This window comes from Octopus sinensis, linkage group LG14 (assembly GCF_006345805.1).
Source record: "Octopus sinensis linkage group LG14, ASM634580v1, whole genome shotgun sequence".
Classification (NCBI taxonomy): Eukaryota; Metazoa; Mollusca; class Cephalopoda; order Octopoda; family Octopodidae; genus Octopus; species Octopus sinensis.
This window is the reverse complement of record NC_043010.1, coordinates 196,152-206,254: the sequence shown is the minus strand read 5'-3', so window position 1 is coordinate 206,254 and position 10,103 is coordinate 196,152.

Genomic DNA, 10,103 nt, shown 5'->3' with positions numbered 1-10,103 from the left:
GTTGGTGGCAGCTATTCTGGCTTCCACTGAGGAAAGTCCCGAATTGGGACAAGTGGGAAGAACGAGCATCTTAAACTGGTGAGAATGCGGAGTCGTGATGTGGTTTTTTGCCATTTTTGAAAACATCAAGAGGATCCTCTTCTAGATAGAGATTGCGGGAGAGAGTAATTGTTGAGGGCCATCGACCCAATTGTTATGAATGTGGAGTAAGAGGCCATATGAGGATGCAGTGCCCCAAGCACAAGCCTTCTCAGAGTGAGAAGGCTGTGGAGAAAGACCAAGGAGTGCGCCAGAGATACAGAGGAAGTGAAGCCGAAGGAAGACGGAACGAAAGTAGCAAAGGATGGGGGGTGACGGGTTTGTCAGCCCCAAAAGGAGGGAAAAGGCGAAATCAAGAGAATGCTCGCAAGGACCAGCAGTAGAACCAGATGGGACACCCAAAAAAGGTAAGGAGCTGCCTATTTTCAAGCATACGCAGACAGTAGAGACGGAACCAAGTGAGAAAGATTCGGTGGAAGAGAAGGTAAAGCACAGGTTGAAAAACAAAGCATACGTAATTTAGTACCAAAAGGATGTAGATGTGGAAAGGAGGATATCCAAATGGAAAGGAGTAATAAGGGTGAAACAGCCCAGGGAGAATTTTAAAGAAGAAAAATGTGTAATATTGAGTGTCGATAGATACGACATATTCATAAATTCATATAGAAGCTATATAACTTCATTGGGTGGGTCAGTGTAGTTTGATGCCCTACCGCCTTTAATTGAATATAAAGATTTTAAAAATTAAAAAAAATATGAACAATATATAACAAAAATTATGAAGATGGGAACTTTTTAAATTTAAGAAAAAGCTGTCCAAAATAATGTCCAAATGTAACCACTCGACTTCGGGGGCCGAGTGGGCCACATTTTATCATTTTCATAATTTCATTCGTTCTTTTTATTTTCTCTTCCTTGCTCAATTTCTATTTGGATTTTTATTTCCCCGGTTACGTGTTTTGTATTGTCTTTTGTAATGTATATCCTCTATTTTTGGCCCCTTGTGGGTAATAAAAAATAAAGACGTTGGTGTTGCCTTAGCGGAGGTTTGCGCTCTCTGAGTGCTCTCGTTATTATGGTTGTTGTTGTTGTTGTTATTATTATTGATTATATTATTATCATTATTAATATAATTATTTAAAAAAGGTTAGAAGGAGATCAAAAAATGTCTAAAATGAATACGGGCCTATGCATGTTCCCTGCTTCATTCCTTCATATTAAACTGTTCTAAATTTCGATGTGTAAAGACAATTTCTTCATCATTCAAATATATATTTTGCACTTAGCATTTAAAAAAAAAAAATACTGTTAACGTTTTCATTGATCAGTCAATAATTGTGGAGTATCTGTCACCATAACTGACGTAAATGTACAGTGCAGACAAATAACAATATGACGATGATGGTGGTGCTGGTGATGATGCATCTTGAACTAGATTGTCCTATGTCTGAAATAAAGATAGGCTGGTTATAACTGGAATGGCTTTAACCACAGTTCTGTTTGAAGAAAAGCAACCAGGATTTAAACCACAATAAAAACAACTACTGTATTTGACGGCATAAAAGACGAACAGGTATATAAAAGGCACCCCAATTTTCTGTAGCGCATAGTCGAGGGGGAAGTTTTTAGTGTATTAACGTGTGTGATACACAGGGATTCAAGGAAACTTTTTGAGAATCTTTTTTTTTTAATAAGTGCATCTTATATGTCACCAAATACAGTATTTTATTAAGATTTTGCTTTCCTTTGTCTCTAAGGAGCAGCAAACTGAGGGTGATTTCAAATTTTGGCACAAGGCCAGCAATTTCGGGGGGAGGGCTAAATTGATTACATCGACCCCAGTATTCAACTGGTACTTATTTGATTGACCCCAAAGGGATGAGAGGCAAAGTCGACCTCAGCAAAATTTGAACTTAGAACATAAAAGACAGATGAGATGCCGCTAAGCATTTTGCCCGGCGTGCTAACAATTCTGCTAGCTAGCTGCCTGGTGGGGAAGTAATATTAATGTCTTTCATTTGACCACAAAGTCACAAGGTCTAAGTAAGCAATGGGACTCTTGAACTACTACTCAAGTAGCTGAACCCCACCTCCTCTGGCAGTTGAGGGTTGAAACAGTCGTAGTGACATCTAATGTAGATGCAACAAAATTATGTTTTAGGGAAGTAGTAGATGAGATCAGCCCCAGTAGTTGCTTTTTAAAGTCTGATTCTTCTACTATCGTTTCTTTTGCCAAACTGCTAAGTTACGAGAACACAATCAAACAACACAGGTTGTCAAGCGGGGGCGAGGAGACAGGTGCAAAGACACACTTATATATAATATATACACAGAAGGCTTCTTCACAGTTTCTATCTACCAAATTCACTCACAAGACTGTGGTCGGCTCTAAGTTATGACAGAACATACCTGCTCAAGATGCTACAAAGTAAACTATTTAGCTATACAACTATGCTTGATATTTATTGACTCAAGAGGAAAGAAAACAAAGTTAGACCCAGTAGGGTTTGATTTCAGAATGTGAAGGGCTGTAACAGAATACTATGCAGTATTTTTTCCTACGCTCCACCGATTCAGCTTATACATTTCTGACTGATTCAAAATATTGATTGCACATTTGTGGGATATCTACCATCGATTATATTAATCCAAGCCTTTATAGATTCTTCATAGAACCTGGAAAAATAAAAGATAAAGTTGACCTTGATGAGATTTGAAGTCAGAACGTAAATACATGAAACTAAATATCAGACGGTATTTTGTCCGATGCTCTACCAATTCTACCAAACAACCACCATTATTGAAGAAGCCAGATTTCACATCCCTGTGAATATAATTAAATAACTTTAGTCAGATCTGAGGAGGATGAAATAAACAGCTAATCAGAGAACAATTCTGAGATGTGTTGTTAAGAATGACAAACTGGATGGCTTCATATTTCATCAGGATGAAATCTGAATGCAACCGAACCAACAGGATGCAAGTGGACACCACATAACAAGATATCCATGCAGGTATACTGTATAAAAAAATACAATAATAAGAAACTGTGTTGATGTATAATTCTGCATCTTTATTTTAATAAACTGAATATACACTCAGTAAACTGTTTAAAATCCAACAAAATGAAATAAGGATTTACATATCGGGTGAAATACTGTGTGATTATATACTTTAAATAGAACCACAGTTATTCCATATCATTCGATGCAGTTACACACACACACAACACACACACACACACACACACACACACACACACACACACACACACACACACACCACACACACACACAAGACCATTTACAATGCTATCCGCAGGAAGGGCTGCCGTAACATAAATATCAAAGGCATGTCAGAACAAAGAATACTGAATCTAGTCAGTTTGGCTGCCAGCATCAATTCTGTCCAAATTGATTTCATATTCAGTGTAATGATACACTGTTATTGGCTAATGAATTACGTGAAAATTATTTTCGCAATAAATCAATAAATAAAAAGTTATTAGCAATTAAAGTTTAAAATCCTTTGGCATTTTTAACTAATGTGAATTTATGTAGCGCAGGAGATATGAAAATTGTGTTTTGTTCGACAAATTGATTGAATGAGTTTTTAAATTTCGTTTTCAATGAATTTATAGATGGATAGGTTGTATTCCATCTAATGTGACTCTACTCAGAAGGCTGTAATATCATTTGACAGGAACATGGTATAAAGAAATACATGGAACAAGGTGGTAACTTTAAATGTCTTTAATGCCGGCCACATGTATATATACACAAGCTGAATGATAATTGTTGATGGACATTTATCCATATATATATGCATCTGTGTGAGTTGTATGTTTAACTCTGGTGAGAAGCTCACAAAGAGCGATATGTTAGAACTAGTGCAGTGTTTTTGGTGCTGTGTAGATGTTGTCGATGACGTTGGTGAGAGACATGATGGTGGCGATGAAGATGGAGGTCGCTGTCATATGGTCAGTGGTTAGCTTGGGTCTACAACCAACAGACTCTGAGACTAGAAGGAGGTGATTTATTTGGAGGCTGTGATTGGTTGGGTTGCATATTTCTTTCTCTTTTGTTCCCTTTTTTTTTCATTTCTTTGTTAAGTTCACTTTTTTCGCTAATTTTATTTTTGGAGCTGCCTCTTGTGCCTTGATTGGCAACTCCATCTATCTTTTTGATCTTTTGCGAGACACCGTCTGAAACTCCATAATTTCTTCAGACAGTGTCTCTATGGCCTCTACGGGCCCCCTTTTTCTTTTCCTTCTTTTTCGCTGTTGGCGGTCCCCCTCTGGGTAACAGCCTCCTTGACTGAGGGTGCCGCCTCTTTATTTTCCTCCTCTTCAGGGGTCTTGTGTGTGTGTCTCTTTTTGCCACACTTGAAACACCTGGCTCTTCTCTCCTCCACATTTACTGCCAGCACGGTTTCCTCTCTGATGTGAATTTTCTCGGGGAGGTTTTCAAGGTCGGTGGACGTGGCCTGTGCCAGAATTTCCAGAGTCTGTCCCCTCCAATTCTGTGGGACGTCTCTGGAAATCTGGATGATGTTTATCTTTTTCTCTCTCTCTCAAATAAGAGAGTGGCCACAATCTGTCAGCATGCTGATAGAAGATGGAGTTTGGTTTCTTTTCAATGTAGTTGTCCAGATGTTCTTTGATGTCTCACCAATGTATGTAGAACATACTGCACAATTATTTTGATACGTGATTCTATCAAATGGATATCATCTACTTAATACAGATTTGATAGTTCTACCTGTCTTTTCTATAACTTAGATCTTAAGGCCTGTTGTGAGCAGGATTTTCTTAAATGCCTTACTTAATTTGCTCTTAGGTGTAGCGTCAACAAACATTATGCTGTGAAATTTCTTGTTATCATACCAAGTATTGGTTTTATTTCTTTTGTTAGTGTCCCTTTCTAACCTATTCCAGAACTTGTTGCGGTATAGGGGGCATATACCGTTTTCGTTATCTCTTAGAATGCGTTCGGATCATGTTTTCGCTCCTTTGTAAATTGAATCTATCGTACTGTGTGTATCCAGAACGTTGCATTCGGAATATGTAGTGCTGGATGTGTTGTTGTCCTTCTTGTCGTTGGCATAGTGGGGATACATTCCTCATTACTCTAAGTCTGCCAAGAGGATGTTGATCTTGGTAGTACTTGACATTGCTGAGTTACTACAGATTACCAGTGGATTAGCCATAGGTTAACAATAGTGTGAGTGGAATAAACATGGTTTAACAGTTCCGTTTATCATAGTATTTTCTATCCACAGCTCAGTATCTGGGACAGGTAATCTATTACTGGGGTGTTTAGAGGGGTAGTCTATGGTAACATTTATACTGCTATGGATAGAGTCAGTTATGTGTTGTATAGCTGTCATCACCTATTCTTCATTTAGTAGAGTGTCCATATGTGTATTACTATTACATTTTACAACAAGGTTAATGTCGTCAACGTATCAAGAGTACATAGCTAAGTGGATGTTACGGGTCACTAGGCTCTGTTTAAAATGTCTGTCCCACCATACCATGAAGAGATTTGCAACATCACTGGCGATCCCGACTCCAATAGCACCGCCTTTCATCTATTTATTCAGTTTATTGTTTTTAAAAACATTTTCCTAGAAAAAGTGAAATGACTCCAGCAATTCAACTTGAAAAGAATATTATTGAGCTAAATTTTAAAATTTTCGATCAACCTTAATTTTTGAAATGCTGGCAGCCAAACCAACTAGATCCGTGGAACACCCCAATAAAAACATCAATTTGGTGCAAACATAACAGACCTGATATTGTTCTGTGGGACAGGAAACAAAAGTCATGAACTGTTATAGAGGTCAGCTGCCCAGTTGATATACAATCAGAAGTCCAATTTACAGTTCTTGTACCCTGACTGTGAATTCTCATTTGTACCTATCATTATAGGTGCACAAAAACCTAGAAATACTCGGTTTCATGGTAAAAGAGCAAAAGAAACTGACGCGAATTCTCGAAATCCAATCTGTTAGCGGCACAGTGAAGATTTGTAAGACATTCCAAAAATTCTCCATGTAGGACTCCTGTGAATAGATCTACGTACTTTGGAGTATACGTTGACAGTTCAACCAACATACCAACTCAACGACATATTTACAAATACCGGGAACTCTCTGATCTCAAAAAGTCTCGTTGCTTTGTTAGCGACCAGCTTGAACTCTCAAGAACTTGAATTAAACTTAAGGAGAAAAGAATATATATACAAGTGTGCGCACGCGTGTGTGCGTGCGTGCGTGTGTGTGTGTGGGTGTGGGTGTGTGCGTGTGACGCACTTCTGCACAAGATGTGTGTATGTTTGCTTGCACCACGTAAAATTCCTTGAGATATTTACTCTTTAATGGGAGATTGTGCAGTAGGGTCGAAAGGTTAAAAAGTTAACTTTGCAACAACGAAGTCTAGAGTTCAATCTCACAACGTGGTATTTTGGAAAATGTCATTAACCTCTCAAAGTTTTGCCCGTCAGTTGAATTACACTTGTCACGCTGGGTCTGCCTGATAGAACGGAACGAATTCCATGGGAGGTAACTCATTAACGGGAAGTAACTCAATATCTACTAATTGCATTTTTGTCCGTCACAAGAGATGACTGACGAAGGAAGGGGTAATCCACTGATGGAGGTGATATGGTGAGAATTCAACAGTGAAACAAAAATTAAACAGCGTATATATGTGTGTACGTGTAAAGTGGGGTATGTGAATGTTTGGTGGGATGTGGTATGTGCCTTTTCTGCTCTCAAGTGATAGAGGAGTGATGGATGTTAGAGAATGAAATGTGGAGAAAAAGGGTGATGGGGCAGAGAGGATGGAGATGGGGGTGAGGTATAGCCCTTCACTGACAAGCATTAACCAAGGTGGGTTTAGATATCGATTCTGTGGTAGTGGATTGGTTCTTTGAGTACAAGACACCATATTTCTTGGTCCTTTGACATCTCCTTCATAAGGCTCAGCATTTTGAGATTAGCCTTTAATATTTTGTCCTGTCTTCCTGGATCTCCTTCTTCTACAAATTCCATCCACTTTAGGTGAGCAACACTTTTTTGTACAATTGACCTCATCTATCTGCATCACATGACCAAACCAGTGTTGTCTTCTCTCTTGCACATGACATCTAATTCCTCTTTTGCCTAACTTTTCTTTCAATACACTAGCGCTCTTTTGCACATGTACACTGACATTGCATATCCAGTGGAGCATACCAGCTTCATTCCTCTCTCATCTTCACGTATCTCTGCATTCAAGGCCCACATCTCACTATCAAGTAGCATTGCTCTTTGTGCACATGCATTATACAATCTCCCTTTTATCTGGAGAGAGTGAGACCTTTGGTTGCCAACAGAGGTAAAAGTTCTTTGAACTTCCACTATCCTATTCTTATTCTAGCAATTACAATTTCAGTACATCTTCCTCCACTGCTAATTAGGTCAACAAGGTAGCAGAAATTATCCACTACATCTAGAAAGTCTCCAGGACATTTGAGAAAATCAACATTCCATGTATCTGTAGATTTTATGGTTCTTGTACAACTTCCACATATATACATTACTTTCTCTGTTAACCTTCCTATTATGCCACTGTACCTCTGTTTCCATAGCTTGCACTGGGTACACTGAATGTCCTGCCTATACCTCTCCTACATTTAAAGTAAGGTCATTTGCCTGAAGCAGGTAGGGTCCTGTCCTATTTCTTCTTAAGCTAAGTTAACTTTAAGATCCTTCAATTCAAGGTTTCACTTATATATATATATTATATATATATATATACATATATATATATATATATACATACACATATCATCATCATCATTTAACGTCTATGCTAGCATGGGTTGGACGGTTCGACCGGGGTTTTGGAAGCCAGGAGGTTGCACCAGGCTCCAGTCTGATCTGGCAGTATTTCTACAGCTAGATGCCCTTCCTAACGCCAACCACTCTGTAAGTGTAGTGAGTGCTTTTTACGTGCCACTGGCTCAGGTGCCGGGGGAGGCTGGCAGCGACCATGATCGGTTGGTGCTTTTTTACGTGCCACCTGCACAGAAGATAGTCAAGGCAGCGCTGGCATCAGTCACGTTCTGTTATAAAATAATGTATTTTATTTACTGTTTAGTTTAGTTACCAATTCATCTCCATCAGTATCATCATTTTAATATCCATTTTCCTAGCTTCACTTGGCCAGACAGAACTTGTAGTGGATTTTCTATGGTTGGATGCTCTTCCTATTACCAACACTTACCTGCTTCCAAGTAAAGTAGTATTTCCCCATGGTTAGACTTGTTTTCATGGATGATTGAAAATAGTGCTTGCATGACAGTGATACTCACTTACTACTATCATATGATGTCAAGGCAATGAGACAGCAACACACACACACAAGTATCTCTCTCTCTCTCTCTCTCTCTCTCTCTCTCTCTATATATATATATATATATATATATATATATATGTATATATGTATATGACAGGCTTCTTTTCAGTTTCTATTTACCAAATCCATTCACCAATCTTTGGTCAACTCAGGGCTATTATAGAAAACACTAACTCATGTGTCACACAGTGGGGCTGAACCTGAAACCACTTGATTGGGAAGCAAACTTCTTACCACACAACCATCCTTGCACCCTAAAGAAATAATAATTATGATACATATTCTATATTATGAATTAGGATATAAGAAATAGTGATATTAATAAAATATATTAAGGCGAAAGAATTGGTAGAAACAGTAAGTTGCCAAGTTAAATGTCATATAGGAGTGTTTGTGAAAACAAGTTTTGAGGAACCCTGAGCTTCTCATCATCATTTCACATCCGTTTTCCATGCTGGCATGAGTTGGATGAGTTGACAGGGTCTGACAAGTTGTAGGGTTGCATCAAGCTCCAGTGTTTGCTTTGGCATGGTTTCAAAGACTGGATGCCCTTATTCAAGTCAACCACTTGACACTATGTACTGAGTGTGTTCTTTGTGCCACCAGCATGAGTGAACTTGCAAAATAGGAGAGAACAAGAATAAAATTTATTGAAAATTTATTTATCGTATTTAACTTATTTTATTAAAAAAATATTGTATTCACTGTTTCAAGGAAATGTTATAGAAGTAAATTTTCTCTCTAATATAACTTTTTATTCACTTAAGGTCTCTTCAGAATGGAAGTTGTCTCTAAATTAGTAGAATTGGTTCTATGATTTTTGAATAATTACTCTTTTACTTGTTTCAGTCATTTGACTGTGGCCATGCTGGAGCACCGCCTTTAGTCGAGCAAATCGCCCCAGGACTTATTCTTTATAAGCCTAGAACTTATTCTATTGGTCTCTTTTGCCGAACCACTAAGTTACAGGGATGTAAACACACCGGCATCGGTTGTCAAGCGATGTTAAGGGGACAAACAGAGACACAAACACACACACACACATATATATGCATATACATATATATGACAAGCTTCTTTCAGTTTCTGCCTACCAAATCCACTCACAAGGCTTTGGTCGGCCCAAGGCTATAGTAGAAGACACTTGCCCAAGGTGCCATGCAGTGGGACTGAACCTGGAACCATGTGGTTGGTAAGCAAGCTACTTGCCACACTCCTGCACCTGTAAGTGTTTGAGAATCTTCACTTAATTTCATCTGAATTCTGGGATATTTTCCACAAAACCATCAGGTTTATCTTCTTTCAAATTTACAGGATAACTCCCCAAACAGGTTCCATACCACAACAGGGTGAGAAAAATATGTGATCCCCACTCACTGGTAGGTCACAATGTCTAATTACAAACAGGTACATTGTCTTACTGTTATCTTCATCATCTGCTAGAAATATCAGCCAAATCTCTCAAATATCATAATTCACTGTCTTAGAAAAATGAAGGAAATATTGCATAAAGTAACTGTCTGAAATGAAGACAAGATAGTTACATGTTGAATGCCTTCAATTATAAAGTTGCTTGATTGGACCTGATCAGGAGGAGGAGGAGGAAGCTAAACAACTACAACAATTGTTCCATTTACAATGGCATAGCACATCTTGTTAA